This window comes from Stegodyphus dumicola, chromosome 2 (genome assembly GCF_044657685.1).
Source record: "Stegodyphus dumicola isolate Sdum_Otavi_A_Nest chromosome 2, ASM4465768v1".
Classification (NCBI taxonomy): Eukaryota; Metazoa; Arthropoda; class Arachnida; order Araneae; family Eresidae; genus Stegodyphus; species Stegodyphus dumicola.
In genome coordinates this window covers 260,181,658-260,203,756 of record NC_140769.1, presented here as the reverse complement: position 1 = coordinate 260,203,756, position 22,099 = coordinate 260,181,658, and the positions used below count along the sequence as shown (strand labels likewise).

At 32.3% G+C, this 22,099-nt stretch overlaps 1 protein-coding gene across 1 annotated transcript in view; it reads left to right on the top strand.

The window, feature by feature from the left end:
* Positions 1–4,144: 4,144 nt before the first annotated feature.
* Positions 4,145–22,099, top strand: part of LOC118186893 (WD repeat-containing protein 47-like) — a 136,426-nt gene continuing 118,471 nt past the window's right edge. The window contains exon 1 of the mRNA XM_035357060.2: positions 4,145–4,321. The gene's annotated coding sequence lies outside the window, so the exon portion shown is untranslated. The remainder of the gene's footprint in view (positions 4,322–22,099) is intronic.

Below are 22,099 nucleotides of genomic sequence, written 5' to 3'. Positions count from 1 at the left end.
ACTGATGTTTTGAATCTCTTATTACTTTTCCTAGTGCCAGATCGAAGAGAAGGCATGCCAACACCTCACCTCTCGAATACCATGTTTAATTTCAATTGGCTCTGATAGTTTACACTGTATTTTTACCATGATTTTAGTGTCATCTAGTGTCAGGGTGATTAGCATTAATAATTTGTGGGACATTTTAAACTCCCTTAAGACTGTGATGAGAGCTTTTTTATTTATATTATCATAGGTAGTTTTAAAATCAATAAACAGGTGGTAAGTATCGATTCAAAATTCTTTTGTCTTCTCCATAATCTGTCGAACGTTGAATATTTGCTCTGTAGTAGATCTTTTCTTTCTAAAGACGCTTTGCTAGTCTGCAATATGTTTTTTCCATGTATGCAGAGAGTCTATCGAATAGAATGTTTGAGAATATTTTATAATTAAAAAAAATGTTTAAATGTCGATGTAAAATATCAGTGTAAACGCTTTTATCAGTATCAAACAGACTTTTGTGTATAAGTATATCCTCAGTGTCTAAACCTAAGTGCCGATAAAATTACCTAAGGTAATGTATTTTAAATATATACAAAAGTGCAGAATTTTTATATGTATCATAATAAGTTCAGTATTGAACTTTTAAAAGTCATCTTAAAAATCTGTGTAATATGGTTATGGATGTGCAACAACTCATGCATCAGTCTAAAACATATGTTTTGTACTAGTGTATTCTCAGTATTATCTACACCCATGTGCGCATAAAAAGCACCAGGGCAATTTATATTCGTAAATGCGTAACAGTGAGGAATTTATATGGCTCAGAGTAAAATCAATATGGAATATGTAACTAACAGTTAAAACATATCGAAGTAAAATATTTCAATTTCAGTGCTACATTTTCAAATATCAGTGTACTGTATCAGTATAACAGCTTTTTCAGTGTAACAGCATTATCAGTGTAAAAGCATCTTGCATCTCGTGTGAAACTATTGTCTTGTATTTCGCCCCTGTATGGCCATGTACAAACAAAATGTTCCTATTGAACTCCCGACGCCACGCTTCTGGATCGCCAGGGAGTTTTTGCTTAGTATACTTGCAGGATCCGGACGATACCCGGCTCATTTACAGTTACTAAATGTAAGTGAGTCGGGTGCCCAGACCCGCTCTCAATAAGTCACTTGTTTCATTGCCACAAGTGGTTGGCTGATTCGTCAAGCAGGAGACGTGCATTTATGTTCCAGTTCTGATTTACCAAAAAAAGATTTATTTTAAAACCTACTTAAGACTTTGTAGTTCTTTTCAGATGAAGCCATAAATCGGTGCACGTCTGCTAGGAGTTTGAAATTACTGTATGTTACCAAAGAACACTAAACTCTATTAAAGCATCACATAAAATTGCATTTGTATTGATAAAAAAAATCACTTAAAATTGCAAAATTTGTATTGATTAAAAAAAAACTTTATGTGAAAGGTTCTTCCTCTTCCTCGGAAAGGAAATAATTAAATTCTGTTTCTTAAAAATTTGAAAAATGGTTGAAAAAAGAAATAGCAGTGCAGTTAAATTAAAACGAGGTTAGGAAAAAATTCGGGAATTTTTTATTTTTTTTAGAGGAATGCTAAGTAAGAGCAGATTCAGGAGAAGCCCTGAAAATTAGCAGAAATACTAGACTCGTGCTATATCAGATAAACCGCCTGGAGTGTAAAAGATCACTACATAAATCGTTATGCCGGAAGAACTAATTCGCTTAAATAATTAAATCACTCGTCATCTTCAGAATGAAACAACTTTCATATGTGTTTAACAAAAACAAATTACAAGAATACATGCGTTTGCACTCCAGTACCAGTGGACAAACAGACAAAGTAGACAGATGTCTTGTTTGTTGTGTTGTGATTTATCTCATTTGTCTGGCAATAACTTCAGAACAAGTCCCTGTTATGAACCTGAGTTATGTTCATATCATATTCCTTATTCGAAAAATACGAAGCAAAATATGTAAGGCGAAAAAAGGAGTGGATTCTTGTATTGCGAATTGGAAAGGAAGTTCGACGTTATGAAAGAGTGTATTCTAAGCATTTCCAAAATAACTGACTTCATTTTTCTTTGTAAGAAATATTTTGTTCATTATTTGCTAAATTCTTTTCTCGAATACCGTACACGTTCAAGTAATGCCCGCACTTCTTTTACTAAAATTACATCACTAAAATGCAGGTGCGGACATTACACGGGTCGTTCAAATGTCGCGCTTTTTCTCGTGAGTAATTTTGGGTTTAAATTTCATTCCAAGCAGTCAAATTAAGTTCTAAGTGGAAGAAAATTGCATGAGTAATAAAAGCATCAAATTTAAAGTTGTCTAATAGCTACCTAAAATTTATAAACTCACTTTCTCCCATCGACATATATAATATAAATTACCCCGTTTACGTTATCAGCACTCGGTGCATATTAGTTCGCACAGGAGCACAATATAGAGGCACGAATTAAACAACACTTGCAATTTTAATATTTACTTTTACACAAATTAAATAAATGTTGGTTCTTTAAAGTCTTACACACATTATCTTTTGAAAAAACTGTTCTGACGCAGTGTGAAAATTTTGGTTGTTATGTCTGCTTGTGCAAATATAAAATCTTTCTACTGCAAACAGTAGCATAAAAATACACGAGAAGGCAAAACAAATGTATATTCTTTCTTTAAAGATGTTTATTGACTAATGTTATTTGACTGAAGGGAAAAATACGATGTTAAGAAAAATATATTTTAAAGTAAGAAATTCTTTAGCTTAGGCGGGTCACCTTTTTTTTACATAAATTTTATCTGTAAAGTTGGTGTACGGACGTAACACGAGCGTATATGGTATATGAATGCAAAATATAAAATATGAAATAAAGTTATTAAACTTAACTGAAGCCAACTAACAATAGCCTTTTAAGTTCATAATTTTTTAATTAAACACATCCCTGCTTCAAGGGTATGCTTTGCAAAATTTTCCGACGCTCTGCAGCTTAGGCTTCTCTTTTTCTGCAGTTCTTTTCCCTGTGAAATATAAAAAATATTCCCAGTATAATCTATATTCAGGATTTAAACAAAGACTTCCTCAGCTCATAAATACGACTTCAGTTATTATGTATCACTTTTTCGCTTGCTTGCTCAGCCAAGGAAAGTCACGTCTTTTTGCTAACTCTTCTTTCCATTACCTAAATTGTAAACTGTGCGTATAGAAGCTGTGGGGCCCACTTAGCACCCCCAAATGTTGTAACAATTTAATCAAAAAGTATTTAAAGAGTTTTTACTGGTCAAAATAAAAATGATGTTTTAATGATCAAGACAGTTGTGATTTTCGCTCTAATCAGATCTACATAACAGTTCCTCTTCACCATGTCTAAAAAGTGATTGGTTTCATCTTCTCCAGTCAGCTCTCTGCTAAATCCTATCAATGTATCACAACTGTGAACCTCTAAATTATCATATATGTGTGTGGATGTGTTTTTCAAGTAAATAACATGCATATTTGTGTGGACTGAAGTATAAATCTTTATAGCTCATTCATCTCTTAAATATTATTAATACACACACATATGTATTAGGTTTTTTGGTTGTTTTATCTGCAGAAATTTGAATTAATCCTTAAATTAATATAAGCAATGATTTAAATGAAAATTTATAATGTGAAAATCATAAAAGTAAGAATTAAGTTTTTTTAAGTTTCGAATTTCAAATTCTACTCTTAAACACTTTAGAACAGTTTACAGTGATTAAAGATATTTTGCATAATTTCAAGTTCAGAAAATAGCTAAGATTATATGCTATGAATAATAGTATAAAAGTAGTGTTGCTCCAAGCAGTATGTAGTAAGTAAGTAAATATTAGTAATAACCTAATTTTTAAGTACCATCCTAAGTAAATATTAGTAATAACACGTTTTTAAAATAGGTCACTCTATTGTATTCATTATTTATATAAAAAATAGCCTGAAAAATACATTTCCTATGTTTAGAAAAATTTCTCCACAGTGAAAATTAGTTGACGATGAAAGTAGTTATTTTGCTTATAACTTCAATCTACCAGTATTAAGGAGCCAGTATATACCAGTACGTTGTGATTTCCTGTCTTTCGATAAAAAGACTAAGATTAATATGCACCAAAACACAACTGTCTACTGTCCCCCCCTTCTCTTCTGTTAAAGTGCATAAGATGTGTAACGAGTTGTACTCGTAGTGAATGCTGTCAGCTGAACCAAATTGCTGTTAGGTGTTTAGCATGCGATAAGGATATATTGTGTTCTGCGAATCTTTAGGAAGAACTTGTAATGCTCATCTAATTTCTGAAAAGGAGTAAGTATACTTAAGTTACATGTTTAATGAGTCATCCTTAATTACAGTTTTGAAGCCGTTTCCGTATGAGTGTACTTAAAATACAAATTACAGTTACCTATTAAATGAAAAGGGATATGTAGATTAATGTTTGTTGGCTGACTAAGAAAAAATAAGTGTTTTATTAATTATAAGGAAATTAGATTCCGAAAGTTTTCTGTAAAGTTTGTAATAGCTATTCAGGTAATCGGTAGAAGAGTCGTTCCGTACGTTTCACAATTTTTTTGAAAAATGATTTAAAGAAAGAGTATGTAATGTTTCCGATTACTTATGTATATATTTTCTGTAAGTTTAATAGAAAGATATACCTGTGGTCATATCAAAAAACCATTTTCAGGTATAATTTAATTGTATTTCTGTAATGTAAAAATGGGGAACGTGTAAAATTCTGTGATAGATGTAGATTCCTAAGTTTCTTTTTCTGTGTGACATCTTACCAGCTGCTATGTAGAATAAAATTCTGAACACTTGTATTTTGGTGCGAGGGAATAAATTAGCTGCTTTCGTGTTTTCATAGTTTTGCTAGTGTTAATGTGAACAGGAGCTAGTATTCCTTAAAAAGTGCTCTGTAAAAATGTACCTTGTTTTAGGCAAATAGTTCTTGTGTGCTGTACCATGTTTAATTAAATATAATGTTCGCTGATATTGCGATTTTCTTTTTATTTAAATTCAAATTTTAGCTTCTCTTTAACAACAGTGGCATTGTTTCTTGTCTTAACAAGCAACCCTTTGCCTTGTATCGATTGCATTTAGATTTAAATAGCTTCTTTTTTATTTGCATTTTAGGTATTATTCCGTTTTGAGGACCGTAAAAAAATTGCAGCAAAAATGTATGCGCCAAATCTAGTAAACGCGGCCATTTAACAACGCATCAAATCTAGCGTACACGCTGATTTCAGATTGCGTAAGTTTATATAGTTCGATATTTCTTAAGACGCCATTGAAATACTAGTTTAATTTTTAAATCCTTTTTTTATATTCTATGAATTTAACAAATTGGGAATTGCACATGAGGAAAAGTGAGCAATAGAATTTTGGATAAAGTGCAAAATCGCCCACTGCTTGATGCATTTTTAAGAATTGCACATACTCGGTATCCACACACAGCGACCTATTTTCACTGAAAAACAAAAATCCCAGAATTGCACAAAAATGGCACTGTGCACACCCTTGACTTTATCTATGTACACATCAATCTATTTTCACTTAAAAAGTAGAAGAAAATTGACAAAAATCAAATTGTTTTTACCCTTAAGAGGCAAACAAATAAGTGGGCGATTCTGCACTTTACCGAGAATTTTTTCAAAGAAAAGGCGTCGTTCATTATAGAAAATTATGTTTGAATAACCAGTGAAATGAAATTATGCTTTATCACTAAAGATGAAATTATGCTTTATCACTATAACTCGGTAGCGAAATAGCAATGCAGGCATTCATTCAGTTATATTTAGCAATTTTTATAGAAATTATAATAATGATCTGAAATACTTATTTAATCTTATGCTTCCATTCAGTCATGTTTAGCTTGGGTAGAGTAGACTTTAAGGTACCCCTTGTATTATGGCAAAGTTGTTGTTTGATTTATCGCCAAGTTGTTGTTTCATTTATGGTAGCCTGAGCAGTTGAATGTTATGGAAACCCTATTGTGACGTAATCGGGTGCATGATTCTGGGAAATTTTGAATCATGGGATGTTTTGTAAGCATTTTTGTGGTGTTTGTTGGTTTGATTCTTTAGACGGTAGAATGGCCAAATGTAGTAAGATTAATTTGAAGTTTCTGTACAATTTGGAGCGAAAGGGGAAAAGAGCTTTAATTGACTGGTGTGTAAATGAAGGTTTACTTAGTAGCCATTATAAGTGTCCTGTATGTAGGAAGGATATGCATCTAGTTGAACGTAAAAACCGTTTAGATGGATTTGAATGGGTTTTTAGGAAGAAAGGTTCAGATGGTCACTATGTGAAGCGTTCGATCAGAAAGAGTACCTGGTTTGAAAAAAGTCATTTGAGTATGATTGATATTTTGATTTTTACGTGGCTCTGGGTGTACGAAGCAAACTCGAATATCACGGTAAGTGAATATTTGCTTTTGGTAGTGCTTAAATGTATAACATGTTTTCCTTTTTAATGTTATTTTATTATTTGGTTTAAAATGTATTTTATTGAGATTATGTATTTTTTGTTTGCCTATATTGTAGAATTTGGTGCTCCTTTGACTTTTTAAGTGAAAATATATCGATGTGTACATGGACAAAGTAAAGGGAGTGTGCAATGCAAGTTTGTGCAATTCTGGGATTTTTTTTTTTTTTTTTAAAGTAAAGATAGGTCGTCATGTGCATGGATAAAGTTAAAAGAATGCACAATGTCATTTTGTGTGATTCGGGGATTTTTTTTTAAAGTGAAAATAGGTCGACGTGTACATGGATAAAGTCAAAGGAGTGCGCAGTGCCATTTTTGTGCAATTCGGGGATTTTTTTTTAAGTGAAAATAAGTCGATGTGCACATGGATACCGAGTTTGTGCGATTGTTTGTCTTGTTATTTTGGCTTTGTGTAGCGACGATTTTTGGCACAAAAATCGCTGCTTCACAAGCCATAATGAGTCAAAGAATTGCACAAAATCGATATCCATGTACCGCCCAAAATCGCCAAGTTTTGCCAAGGAGTGCCCTAAATTATACTTTTACCATTTAGCTTTTTTTGTATAAATTATAATAATAAAAAAATATTATATGAAATTAACCTTTCATCTAAATTAAAAATTAATCTAATCTTAGATAGTTATTTATTATTACACTTCCTTACTTGCGTTAGAGTTGCCGCAATTATTTTTGGCAGCACTGGCATCGACAATAGTTTGGCGATTTTTTTCAACCCTCAAAACCGAATAGTACCATATTTTATTTATTATATTGCTTTTGAATTTTATTTAAAAATATTAAATTTACATTTAAAGATTTTTAAGAACTATTTAGTTAGATAATAAATAGATACAAATTACTGATGTAGCATATAAAATTTTAAATCACTTATCATAATTTTCCACATTACATCTTCGTTATCAAAGTCACATACCATGGTCTTTTTTTTTTTTATGCCTGGATCCTGTAAATTTTAAATATTTCACTTCATGCAGTCCCAAATATTAATCATGTTTTCAGGATTTGAGAAAAAAGCAGAACTTATTTCTTAACAAAAAAATTAAACTGGCTTATTGCGAGTTAATTGAATTTACGTTTAACTCTTTCATATCAAAGTTATCCAAAATGCCTGATCATCCAGACATTGGCTAGTTGCCTGAATGTTTGAATCATTTTCGGTTAATCTTTGGATTATGGTAACTTAGCGATTTTTTGGCGAAAATTTGGCGACCAACCCTACAGCTTGCTACAGCAAGCTGCTAGTTTTTGCTTTCATGAAGTAAAGGCATATATATTTGTTTTAACTCGACATTTTTTTCCAACAATCTGCTAGCCGAATTACGCTTATGCTAGAACTTTTATGGAACAAAAGTGCTTAATCATTACGAAGATTAGGTGCAAAATTGGGAGAAAGTGCAGAATCGCCCACTGCTTGCTGCGTTTTTAAAAATTGCACATACACGGTATCCATGTACACGTCGACATATTTTCACTTAAAAAAAATCCCAGAATTGCACAAAAATGGCATTGCGCACACTCTTGACTTTATCCATGTACACTGCAAATCCTAGCTAGTAACCTTTATCGCTTTACCAAAATGTCGCCAAACTACCTGTTACCATACTCCAAAAAGTAGCCTCATTTCCTACCTGGTGCTTTCCCCCCAACACGTTAGTGCACATCTCATTGCAGTCGGGAATTGTTAAGCGACGTGCGAATCATTCTTTTGAAGTGACTAAAAGTAGTTCTGTTATTTGAATGCACCTTCTCCTTTGTTTAGCATCAACGTTTACCTGTTGATGCCAATCTATCATAAGGGGAAACTGCGCACAGTGATGAAAGCATATGAAGATCCCAAGAGAAAAGATCTTTCTTCTCTAAAGTAGGTTATTATTAGCACACAGTAGCATTCTACTTGGCATGGGAAAAGGAAATCCTTTCCAACAATTTATATATATGGGTATTTCAGATGTTTGAGTGAAACAGATTTTTAGCCTCTACCGATGCAAAAGAGTTAAACCAAAATGGAGTTCTTGCAATTGTGTTGAGATGTCATGCTTATCCATTACTGATGTTAAATTGCACTGTTTGGCGACTATGAAAAAATGTAATAGTACAGTCAAAAGTCGTTAATTCGGACCTCAAAGCTAAAAACTTTCTGTGCATGCGCCGCGTTGACACATGCGCATAGGCATTTACGTGTGCGCGTAAGACCTTTTACGTCTGCGCATATGCGTGTGCGCAAGTGCAGAATACGTTTTCGCATGCGCGTTTTATGTATAATGGACGGTATAAGCTAAAATTATCTAATTATCTATTTCAGTTAATGTTGATGATTGCGTTGTTCCTTAATTTTCAAATTGGATCCGGCTTATTATTTTTTGCAGACTGTAAGAGCAATACTATAAAAGTAAACTTGAACTTTCGATTATGTCAAAAAGAATTTCCGATTCTGGAGCTCCCAAAGGATCGTACAAAACGAAAGTATGTTTCGATGTCCATCAAACAAAAAGTGGAATTGCTGCAAAAAATGGATAAAGACATGAAGAATGTGACAGAGAGGTTAGTGAAAACGAAAAAATTTCGATTGACAAGTTAGTCGGTATTCTCGGCACAGCAATTAACAAGACTTGAACAGCGGAACTTTGTTACTGAACAAGAAATTATGTCTGTTTATAGAATTAAAGAGAAAGTATTATCACATAAAATGAAGCAACTTAAATAACTTACATTGAAAGAAATGTTTAATAAAGTAAACAAATAAATATTAAGCTTTTTTTTTTTTTTTAAATTTTGATACTCTTTAGATCATAATTGTTCTTTATTTCATAAATTACGGTTTCATATTTTTAATTTTAGAATTTCTGCATGCCATATTACGAGATTTAAACTGATGATCTATAATCCGGAAAAATCGATAATCCGGAATCGCCGAAGTCCCGACGAGTCCGGATTAACGACTTTTTACTGTATTACTGTACTTCAATGATATCGTAAACAATTTCTTAACCCTTTTGCGACAGCACACCTTTGTTTAAGACACTCGTGCGGGACGGAAGGGAATCGAAAGCAGTCACTGTACAGTACGGAGGTTTTGCATAGTTAAGCCTAATTTTATATATATATATATAAAAAAAAAAAAAAAAATCACAAAAAAAGTTTCACTTCTAGCATCGTAATTTTTAGATTATTATTTGAGCTCTTATATATGTTAAAATTAGCACTTAATAACCTTTTTTTTCTTTATTTTACATGAAAATATACTTAATTTTTTTTTTATCTTGTAAAATAATTTTTGGAAGCACTATTCAAATTATTCCAAAGTTTTAATTGATAAAATCCATCAATAAAGTTTGAAATTAATAAAACAACACAATAAAGACTAGTTACAGTAAGAAGTAACAAAATTTAAAATGAAGACGGAGTGTGGTAAATCTTGAAGCATTGAGAAGTATCACTTTCTAATTCTTAGAAAATGTATCACTTTCTAAGAATTAGAAATTTTCCTTCTTTAGAAAATTAATCATCATTCTCATCTGTGTTAGTAAATGGTTCATTAACCATACGAGGGTAATCTTCCTCTGACAAATAGTGCCTTCCTGCCATAATAGGAGGTGAAGCTTTCCGAAATAAAAAGAGAAAAAATGGAAATGTATCTGAAGCAATATAAAATAAAACAGAACTCCATATAGTAACCCTAAAAGACCTACATAGTAGAGGGGAAGAATAGAATAAAAAAGGAATTGGATATAAATCAGACACACGAATTAGCACCCAGCGATTTAAAGACCCTACCTCTGTTTACATGACCCCCAACCCTCGCAACAGTTGATGACTAAAATACCAAAGTCAGGCAGAATATATCAAACTCAAGGTCAGAAACCTAAAACTGTGTTCATTTCAAAAGTAATGGAGATAAGATGCCATCTAGTGGTCTTCAGAAAAACGTTCCAGCTTTTAAAATACGTCCCGTCCTCTGAATGCAATCTCTGGTGATGTGTGGATGGGATGCCCGGCTGTAAGAGATGTTCTTAGGGAATGTGTATAAGGACACCCGTCCTGAAAGGGTTAATCTGAAGTAAAGTAAATAATAAAGAGGTAAATAATAAAATTAATTATTGTGTAAGTGAAACTTTAGGTGTTAGAGAGTTTATGATTTAGCTTTAATGTGAGCATTTTCTGCTTTTCTCTTTCTGTGTATTGTCTTGCAGAGATATATGTAGTTTCTCATTAATAACACTACTTTGTTGCTAGATTATAATTTTGGACATGTATTTTGCTGATATAAATCAGACACGCGAATTAACACCCGGCGATTTAAAGAGCCCACCTCTGTTTACATGACCCCCAACCCTCGCAACAGTTAATGACTAAAATATTAAAGTCAGGCAGAATATATCAAACTCAAGGTCAGAAACCTAAAACTGTGTTCATTTCAAAAGTAATGGAGATAGGATGCCATCTTGTGGTCTTCAGAAAAACGTTCCAGCTTTTAAAATACGTCCCGTCCTCTGAATGCAATCTCTGGTGATGTGTGGATGGGATGCCCGGCTGTAAGAGATGTTCTTAGGGAATGTGTATAAGGACACCCGTCCTGAAAGGGTTAATCTGAAGTAAAGTAAATAATAAAGAGGTAAATAATAAAATTAATTATTGTGTAAGTGAAACTTTAGGTGTTAGAGAGTTTATGATTTAGCTTTAATGTGAGCATTTTCTACTTTTCTCTTTCTGTGTATTGTCTTGCAGAGATATATGTAGTTTCTCATTAATAACACTACTTTGTTGCTAGATTATAATTTTGGACATATATTTTGCTGTTTAAAAGAAAAGCTCTCAATTCTTATTTTTGAGATTTTTCTTATGACGAAGAGTTGTCCGAGTTCACTTTTTAATAGGTAACGTGAACAGTTTGAATGGATAAACAAACAATTGAATACACAAAGTAACAACTTTAAAAGTTACTTTTTGGGTATAAGTTGGCGATTCTAGTGAGTTTTGAAAAGATTGACAAATTATTGATATTTATTGCAAGTTGGCAAATTTTGTCAGCATATTAAAAAAAGAACATGAGCAATTTAAAATACAAATATTATTCATTAATCCTTTTGTGGTGGGCGCCTCAGTCACTGAACTAATCTCTTAGGATGATGTGCGGCAGGATGAAAGGTGTTGGGATGGAAATTTGGTGTTGCTAAGCCTAACTTTGAAAAAAAAAAGTACACCAATTAAATTTGTTGTCCAATTATTCCAATTTATTGCACATTATGAGAGAAACATTTAGGTAATTATCAGAATTAATTTGAAAACTTTATATTTTTAAGTATAAAAAATGTTTCAAAATATTCTCCTCAACGTTAGCCAAACACTAAAAGGAATGAATAAAATCTCTAATACTATAAAAAAATATATGCCCATATTGCAAAAAATAAAGCAAAATTATTCAAATGTATCAAGAACATCCTGTATGTTTATATTAAATGGCGCAGTTAATAATCACCCTGTTTGTTTATATTACTGTACCCATGATTTCTGCTTTGATTCTAAAACAAAATACCAAAAATAAAAAATACTGCAACGGAATAAACACCAGCATTCTCTGGACATTCCAATGCCTTGCTGCAGAATGAAGTTGGAACTTGCTTCTTTCAATTGAGGGAACAACCACTCTGATAGTATATCTTGGTTAATGCACCCATTTATTGATTTTTCCGTAAAGGAAAAATTACCAAACATACAACTGTTGGACATAGTGCAGAAAACATTCACTTTTGGAGAATCATGTTTATGTTCCATTATACCATGTGCATTTTCCGTGCTACAAAATTGTTAATTATGATCATTAACTTTGACAGAAACAGCAAAAATGTAACATGGTACTAATATATGATGATGTACAAGAACATGCGACTGGTGTTAATATATAATCATGTGGTATGGTATGAGAACATGCAGCAAGATTTTGGCAAGCTATTTCGGTTGATTTGCGATTCAATCTCACGGGCAACTAAAACAAAGAAGTACCAAAAAAGGCATTTTATAACAAATCTAAATATTCAGTTTTATTCCATATTATGTAATCATAATTTTCATAACAAAATTATATTTATTGACTACCAGCATCTGTTCTACTAGAATTTTAATAAAATGGAATTATAAACAGGACAATAGTTTTTTTATGAAAGCCTTAATGAACTAATAATTCTCTGAGTAATTTCCATAATTATGAACTTTCGAAAACAGCAGTTTATAGTTGCCAATTGGCAAAAAATTTAAGGGATGGCTCTTTTTTCATTATTATTAGCCCAAAGGGCATTATTCCAAGAGGGCCATTAATTTTGTTTTGGCATTTTTTAGCGTTTCACTATAAATGGCTTTTCACTTTTCAAATTGTTGCCACCAAATATTAGAACCTTGCATTATATTAAAGAAATTAAATAATGAAGAATCTACATGAATGTACATATTTTTCTCGCACTGTGAGGAAACAACGGTACCTAGAGACATCAGATTTTGAATAATGTAGTCCTGCATTCAAGTAAGGGCACCTGGAAGCCCAGATTTGGAATTTGTTTTATTGTATATATTTCATATTTTGTAAAACATTAAAGAATTTTTGATTCGCAAACTCAACGATTTCAAAGTGAACAATGGCAACACTGTACAGAAAAAAAATTATCTCTAGTGGGCGAGAGTGTGTATTGGAAATTCTAAATATATGCTTTTTTTAAATATTTTGTGATACTGATGTTGAATTGAATTTTATGTGGTTTAAGTGTGAAGAGTATGATATTTAATCAATAAAGACAGTACGCAAAACATTAAAAAAGTCACTATTGTGGTTGTAATATAAAGTCTGAAAACTTTCAGATTTTCTTTTCTTTCCTTTTTTTTTTATTATTATTAATTGATTTTTATAAAAAGATCTGTAAAACATTTTCATGATATGATGATTATGAAAACAATGAAATCATTTGTAGACTGATGTAATAAATTTGTGAATATGTAAGACTTCATATTGTATATATGTGCATGTTTCAAATCATTACAAGATAAATTTATTTCATATTTAAATCATCCATCCTATGTGCATTGAAAGTGCAGGAGCTTTTGTACTACATCAAATTGCTTTTATAAAAATATTCAAAATTAAAGAATATTTTGTTTTTTTTTTACAAAAAATAAATATCTCATTTTATCATGAGTATGATTTTCCCTATGTGTTACGTTAGTCTAAATAAAAGTTTTGTTTTAAAATATGAGTAATAAATAATTTTTGTTTTAAAATATTCATGACTTATTCAATTATCATAATACCTACATAATGAATGTTGCTGGCATGAAAAGTAAAAAATGTTTTATGCAATTTAAATTGCAATTACTATTGAAATTTTTGCTTATCATGTAATTGATTGTGCGAATAATATAAAGCTGCATTTTTAATATTTTCAGACAAGGCTAATATTTAAAAAAATTAAGAATTAAAAATTTTTCTAAATAAGATTAAAAAAGATACTTTTATATAAAAATATTATTAATTCAGCAGCACACCAGATTTACAGCCTAATTATTCTGATTTACAACTGAATTTTTAGAATTATATTACTTTGTCAAAGTAAAAATGCTTAAAATATTTATTAAAATATTTTGTATTTTCTATAGAGGAATAATTTTTCATTGATTTTAATTTTGAAAAGTATTAAATGCATATTTCTAGGGCTTGTTTCTATAACTCTATATTACTCTTGTGTACTCTGTTTTAGAATAATGTATGTATTTTGAATCAGAGTATCATTCATTACTTTCATGAATAATTTTATTTGTATGTTCAAGGCAAGAACAATTAGGAAAGAAACATTTTACGTTCATTTGTATGTTTTGTTCAGTTTTAAAAGAAAGTTAATTTTTGTAAGGAAATATGTTATTTAAAAATATACAAGATTAGGAATTTTGGGAGCTATCCAGAGGTATTGCTCAATGTCATAATGTTATTTGCAAAAATGTTATGATAATAAATGCTAAAAATTAATTCTGAGTTTGATATGTGTTTGTAATTTAATCTCTACATAAAATAAAAGAAAGGGTCTGTCTGTATGTGCTTTCGTTCGTGCTGCGCGTAAGCTAATAGACCCAGGGCTGCGAAATTTGGTACATAGATTCATCTAGACAAAAGCCAGTGAAGCGATTTTTTTTTTTTTTTTTTCAAAATTTGAATCAGATTTTTTTTTAAATTTTATCTTTTTTGATGAAATTGTATCATTTTGAATAGTTTTATTCTTTTAAGAAATGCAACAGTTTTTCATTCAATGTTTTGTATACTGGACTGCTGACTGTTGAAAATCGGCACTGTTGCCACTTTGGAAAATGAGGGCGATAATTCTGTGCAGTTTTTAAATTTAATATTTCTCTTCGATACTGGGTATTTTGTTGAAAGAAGGCAACGGGTAGTTGGTTAGTTTATTTATTAGGATAATTAATATTTATATTAAGGGATGTTTCTTATTTCAATGTAATTTTTTTATATGTGATACATTTTTATTAAAATTTGTGTTGTCTTTTTTTTTTTTTTTAATAAAGTTGTCTAGATGAACCTATGTACCATTATTTTGAAGTAGTATATTTCCTTTATAACTAAAATATTGAAACAATTATTAAGAAGTTTATATATTTATCAACATTAATAATCTCTTAATTCTTATTACGACAGAACTATAGCTTATAGGGGCTTAACTTTGAAAATTAGAAGTGTTGGAGCCCCAGGGAAGGCCATCTGAAAAGAGAGAGAAAAGTAAATAAATAAAATAGTTAATCATTAAATTATTAAAAATTTAATAAAATGTAAAGCGATAAGTATAAAAATTAAATTAATTTTTAAATTATAAAATGGCGGACCTTGTCTTTTTGGGGTTGTGGCTGGAATTAGAGTTTCTCTCAAAAACTAAGAAATAGTTCAGCCAGGTTTTTGGGTGAATTTACAGCATAATGTACAATTTCAAGGAATGATAAAACAAAGATCACTTTCCCCCAGCACGCCAGAGAAAAATGTAAAACGGTAAAAGCATCACTAATGAGAACAGAAAGAATGGTAGAAACAGTAGGAGAGTGTGAAAGGAAATTTTAACGGAGATGTGTAGGCATGAAAACAAAGAAGTGTCCAGCACTTTCTGACTGGTATGCCCTGCCGATATAATTCTAGCAGTCAAGCAGAGTATGACAGAAGGAAAAAATTTCTCCCGAATACGAGGATTGATCTGCAAACTGAGAAACAAACCCAGAGTCGTAGCTAGGGTTTTCAGCGCCCAGGGACAACTGAAGATTTCGCGCCTCCTACTGCTTGCCAAGGTTGGAAAACATTTAATTCTAAAATGTCGTAACATTAGCTTGGCACCACTTGTATGCTGCGCCCAGGGACAGATGTCCCCCCTCTAGCTACGCCCCTGGAACAAACGTAAATAGCTGGCAATTTTCGTCCTGAGTATTTGGTTACATCGTTCCAAAAACTCTTCAAGTGTACTTTGCCGTGGGAAATTCTTAGCTTCGGACGGGGGCAAGGTTGATCACTTCTAGTGCTTTTGAGCAAGGAGAAATTTATGTATTGTCATGAATTAATTGTATCCCGAAGAGATAAGCATTTGCTGTGTGAGTGGATCTTTTCTTTCCTTAAAAGTCTCAGTATCTGTTAAAGGTATTGTTTCTTAGGAAAAAAAAAACAGACATGCAGTGATAAGTTAGATTCGATTTTATAAGACTTACTAATTATTAAAATTTAATTTTCGAGATCTAAAGAATTTTTTGCTGACATTGTGGTTTCAAGTGCCAGAGCATTCTTATTTAAAGTTCCGGCTAGAATTATGATCTAGCTAAAAAAAATGAGAAGTACCCTAGACGGGCTCCGGCGTAGTTTAAGCTCTGATAAGAATTTAACTGCAGTCTGTTAGTTACAATGCTCTGTTGCCAAGGCAACTTGATTTTTTAAATAAATGGATACAGTTAACAAATATGTAACATCTTCCTTCAGGATTGATTCGATCCTTACGAGTTCTTAAGTTTTTCGGAAATGATGTTTGGTTTTTAAATGTCCTTAACACTTTACAGACCGCTAGCGGTTCAACAGCATACGCACGTCCGACCGGCCGCAGATTCTACATGTTCTAAATAACTGTCAGGACAATCTGATAAATCGTCTAAATAAAACTCTCCAGTACCATTTTTTTCGCTCATCGTGAACCAGGACTTAGAAGAGAAGGGCTAGCTCATAGAGCTTTTCCCCCTGAAGCAGAAAGTGAGAAGTGATGACGTAGCCATGATGACACTTAGCGCGCCAATATAATTCACAGCTTGGAAATTAGCGTTTTTGAACCAGCGTTTAAAATGAGCTGTGTGTGAAAGATAGCTATAATTTGGAAGAGGAAATGTTACTGCTTTATGCATTTTAGACTGAACCATTAAAAAATTTAATAATGCTTACTCAATTTTAAAATAATAGATAAAATGTGCTACTCTTTTAACATAAAGTTCCGTGGTTTTTTTTATTTGCAGGTTTTTTATTTAATGCACGTTTATTTCTAATCATTTCTTTATTTGCATGCTAACTGAGAGAATTTTTATACTGCTTCTAAGATAACTATAATAGCAGCTATTTAAATTTACTCAAAAAACAACTTTACATTGACGTAGGTTTAAACATATATGACATATATGGCAACATTTCTGTTAATTAGTTATCAACAAAATTAGTTTGTTAAATACTTGTTATTCTTGTTGGTGCTATTTTGGTACTATTCATAATACCGAAGATATTATCGATTAACTCATAGAAGTCAGATGCTTTCTGATTTCCTGTGTGGTAGAGTAAACCTTTTGCGGTACTTTTTGAAAATAATGTTTTCTCTGGAGCGATTTTTTGTCTCTCGTTTCCCTTGACCATTAAATAATTTGGTTTTAGTTTGTGACACAATTTGATTTCTTCTCAATCTCTATTTAAAACCTCTTTAATAATATCAAAATTTAAAACAGATCCATCTTCTAAAACAAATCCTCTATCTAAAACGCGGTTTCTCAGTAATTTGAGGCAGAGCGCGAAATGAGACCTCTGATTCAAACAAACTGCACATTTTGAAAAGAACCAACTTAGTCCAGTTTAGAGTCATAGCAGAGTTTTCAATCTATATGCATTTCGTCGAAACTGAGAACGCATATTTTTTCTACAGAATACAAATATTCGCCTCTTTCCTTCTTTAGAGTAAGAACATTACTTTGAATTCTTGGACTACACTAAAATTTAGAAAACACTAAAAAATAAAATAAACACCATTTCTTTAATTTGATAATACTAGGTAAAGATATTCCAATTTTTTCTTAATTTTTTTTTCTTTCCAAAAATCATAGCTTTAAGATGACAGAGCTCTTATGACAATGCAACGTGAAATATTTTCACTAGTCCACCTGATTTTTTTTTTTTTTTTTTTTTTCTTTTTCAGTAATGCATTAATCTGCGTCTTTATAAAAATAGGCTTTAGACATTTTTCCAAATTCTCCGATTTGTGCTCCCACCCCCAAATTTCGCTATTTGAGATTTTAATTTCTGATACCAATTTCTGTTTAGATGTCGTCCACCTTCTTTGTCGCTGAACAAACATTCTAAAATTTTTCTTTTCTCTATTTTTCAATACTTTAATACAATTTAATACAATTTTCTAAGGATATTATTTTGTTCTTCAAATTATCAATGCATTCTTGTTTATCCTTAAACATTCAGGATGATCTACATTTTCATTTGTGAGTTTTATTTCGAAATCATTAAAATTTGATTTATTATTGTCATCATCAATTTCGATTTATTATTGTCATCATAATTTATTTTCGGCACAGCATTCTATTTCAACAGTTTCTTTTTGTGGCTATCCAAACAAGCGATTTTTTATATCATCTTCATAAACACTGCATAGAAAATGTTCGCTGCAGATTTTTCCGCTCTTCACATTAATAGAATCTTCTCTTTGACATTTGTGTATCCATTCTTTCGTCAAAAGCAAACTCTCATTTGGATCCTTTGGTCCCATGAAATAAAATATCTCATCCTTTCATACTTCTGTAAGTGCTACGGCACGTACGATACTTTACAATATAGAATTTAAAATAAAAACTGATTAAAATTACATATATATATAAATTATTTTAAATATATACATTATTAGAAAACAGATATATATATATTATTAAAATTAATTTGGAACATGTAACCTCTAGAAAATCGTCTTGCAGCTCAATGAAACTACTGTTTTAAACGCGTGAAATCAGGACAGGTGGCATCACAGTGACGTCAGATTATAGCCTGCTACGTCCCCCCATTAGGCTCGCGTCGGCGAGGAGTCGAACAAAGAAATGAGCTAGCCCTTCTATTTATCCCTGTCGTAAACCGTAATTTTTTTAAAAAACGGTGTGAAAATGTGGAAGTTTACGAAGCGACGCACTTAACCCAAGTGAGCAATGTACCTCAATACTAACAATAAAATGCAGATGATATAGCAAATATCAATTGTTTATCGCCATGGCTACCGATTGATAGGCTATTTTTAGGTAGCACCGATAAAAAAGCGATTAATAGGTTATCGGTCGATAGGCGTTGGCGAAAAAAAAGCCAATTAATAGGCTATCGGTCGGCAGGCGTTGCCTAAAAAAAGCCGATTAATAGGCGATCGGTCGGTAGACGTTGGTGATGAAAAGCCGATTAGTAGGCTATCGGTCGATAGGCGTTGGCGAAAAAAGCCGATTAATAGGCTATCGGTCGATAGGCGTTGGCGAAAAAAAGTCGATTAATAGGCTATCGGTCGGCAGGCGTTACCTAAAAAAGCCGATTAATAGGCGGTAGACGTTGGTGATGAAAAGCCGATTAATATGCTATTGGTCGGTAGGCGTTGGCGATAAAAAGCCGATTAATAGGCTACCTATCGGTAATGTGTTAATTTCAGTGAAAGTTTACAAACGGAGAGCCAGCCATTGGTGATGGGGGGGGGGAATTGAGGAAATGAAGTGCAGGGGAAAAAAGACGGGGTATGTAATTTAATAGGCCGTACAAAGAAGTCATGTAGTACCCACTTCAGATTATTTTTGTATTTTTCAGGAATATGTAGGACTTATAATAATTAGTTATGTAGAGAAGGCATAAAGATATTGAGGGGTACAATTTATTTATAATATTCCAAGTCACCTGATTGTAATTTGTGATAATAGTAATAGAAGCATCGGCGATCTGCTGCAGGAAATGTCAGTAAAAAGTATTTAGTTTTCGGAGACTAGCTTAGAACGTATCCAGTTCTGTAGACTTGAGGAAATCGCTAGAAGGTATCGGAAAGCGTGCTCCCATAACGCGACGTTTAAGAAACTAGTAATCTTCCCACCATCCAGTTTCTCCGCATGCCTCTTACGAATGCAAAGCAGAACAGGAGCCAAATTAAACGAAACGTTAACCGTGACCTTTGGAAAACTGCTAGATTAACATATTTTTGGAAAAAGGAAGCTCTGCCCTGCACCGCACCACTGAAGCCGAAACAGAAAGCGAAACAGGTTTCTGCTTCGAACTTCGAGCAGCGGAGCTGCGGGCTTCCTTCCTTCGATTATCGTTACGTTGAACGGTTAAAGCACTTTCATTGATTTAGAAATGACGCAAGGTTTTTAGCCTTGTGGTGAAATAAGAAGCTTATGCAATAGCAGCAAGTCGGAGATATCTGCGCTTCAGTAATTCTTAGTTGGCTTTAAAGTTTTTACCTGGATTTTGAGAACGTTTGGTTGGAGTTTGGTTTATTTATTTATAGCAAAGTACTCCACGGCTGTCTGCTTAAGGGTAGGCATGCCTTTGGAAAGGATTATCTAACTGAAACTGGTTGGTATACACGTTACACATGCGAAAAACCACGAAAACGCCCCTCCAGCCAGCCCGTTCGTCGGAATACGAACCCCGAACCGAACTACTGGTGTTCATCTGCTTTAGCCATCGGTTACTAGTAGGCTCTGTGAAAAGGAAAGAGCACCTTTTCTTACCCCGCTCTTCAGATCCAGATTTGACACCTTAAAACTGTTGTAAACTGATATGTACTACGAGTCTGTGCAGGGAGAGAAAGTGAAATGCAGTACAATTCCAATTATCCGAACTTCGACTATCCGAATCGCTTTCAGAAGTTAGGGGAAAAATGAAGACTAAGAAAATTACGAGTGTGGTGGCCACATGCAACTTTTCATTGTCAAGTGGGTGCACGACTTGGCAGCCCGAAAACGGTTGAAGACAGTCAAACAGCTTATGTCCGAGATGTGCTGTGTTTTCATTTTAATTAATTAAAACCACGTTTTCTTTTAAAATAGTTTTTTTCTCCTATTTTCAACATACAGTACATGCAGTAATTAATTAAAGTGTACGTAGACCCTTTCTTTGTAAAAAATCCAATTATGCAAATGGAGTCCGGTCCCAGTTGGTTCGAATAATTGGAGTTCTACTGTCTGTATACTATATTCCAAAAATTGAGAGCATATCCAACTTTATGTTGATAAATGAAATTTTAAAGCAAGTAATAATTACAAATAGGAACAAATTCATCTTTTCGAAACGGGTTATTATTATTACTGAGTTCATTAGGTTGAAATTGCATCAGATGATAAGAATTTGTTGTTTTTACATGAGGGTTTTTTTTTTTTTTTTTTTTTTTTTTTTTTTTTTTTAATGTGCCCAGATCTGTGTGAGATGTTTCCATGTAGGAGAGAAGTGTGTTTCATAGGAAGATGAGTCTACTATGGTTCACCTAGAAGGAAAATGTGCGCAATGTATACAAGTTTCTCTCAAGTTCGGTTTTTGAATACAAATTTCTAAAATTATTTTGTCATTAAATAAATAAAATTATGTGAGTATGGCTTTCGAATTCTTATTTAAAATATTATCAATATTTTTATGTGTGCAGCATCTAAAATTGACATTTGCTCCTTTCTTCCCATTCGAAAATGTTGTTTAAATTGTATAATTTTGACAGCTTTTTGGAGAGTCACTTTAACATAAAACCAAATTCTTATTTCCTATTATGCTTTTGAAATGACGCAATGAAAATATTGTAATCGCGAAAAATTTGGTTATCGGATTTCAACGGAAATATCCATTTTAACTGTTTTATTCCTTCACTGCTTTACGTACGGACAAAATAAAAGACTCTTTATTCCAAAGCAGATTTTAAATTGGTTTCAAATTTGAAAAAAAAAAAAAAAAAAAAAATCAAATTTGGGGAGTTTTTATTATTATTATTTTTTTATTTTTATTTATTTATTTATTTATTTATTTTGACACATAACGAAATTTAACTTTTAACGCGTTCTTCCTGTTCGTATACAGTACAAAGTCTTTAATCCGGACGTGCATAACCCGGAATAATCTATAAACCGGACCTGAAAGCTACGAACTTTCTGCGCATGCGCATAATACGTTTACGCATGCGCGTTTAATGTAAAGCGGACGGTATAAGCTAAGCTAAAATTATCTAATTATCTATTTCAGTTAATGTTACAGATTGTGTTGTTCCTTAATCTTCTAATTGGATCCGGCTTATTATTTTTTGCGGACTGTTAGAG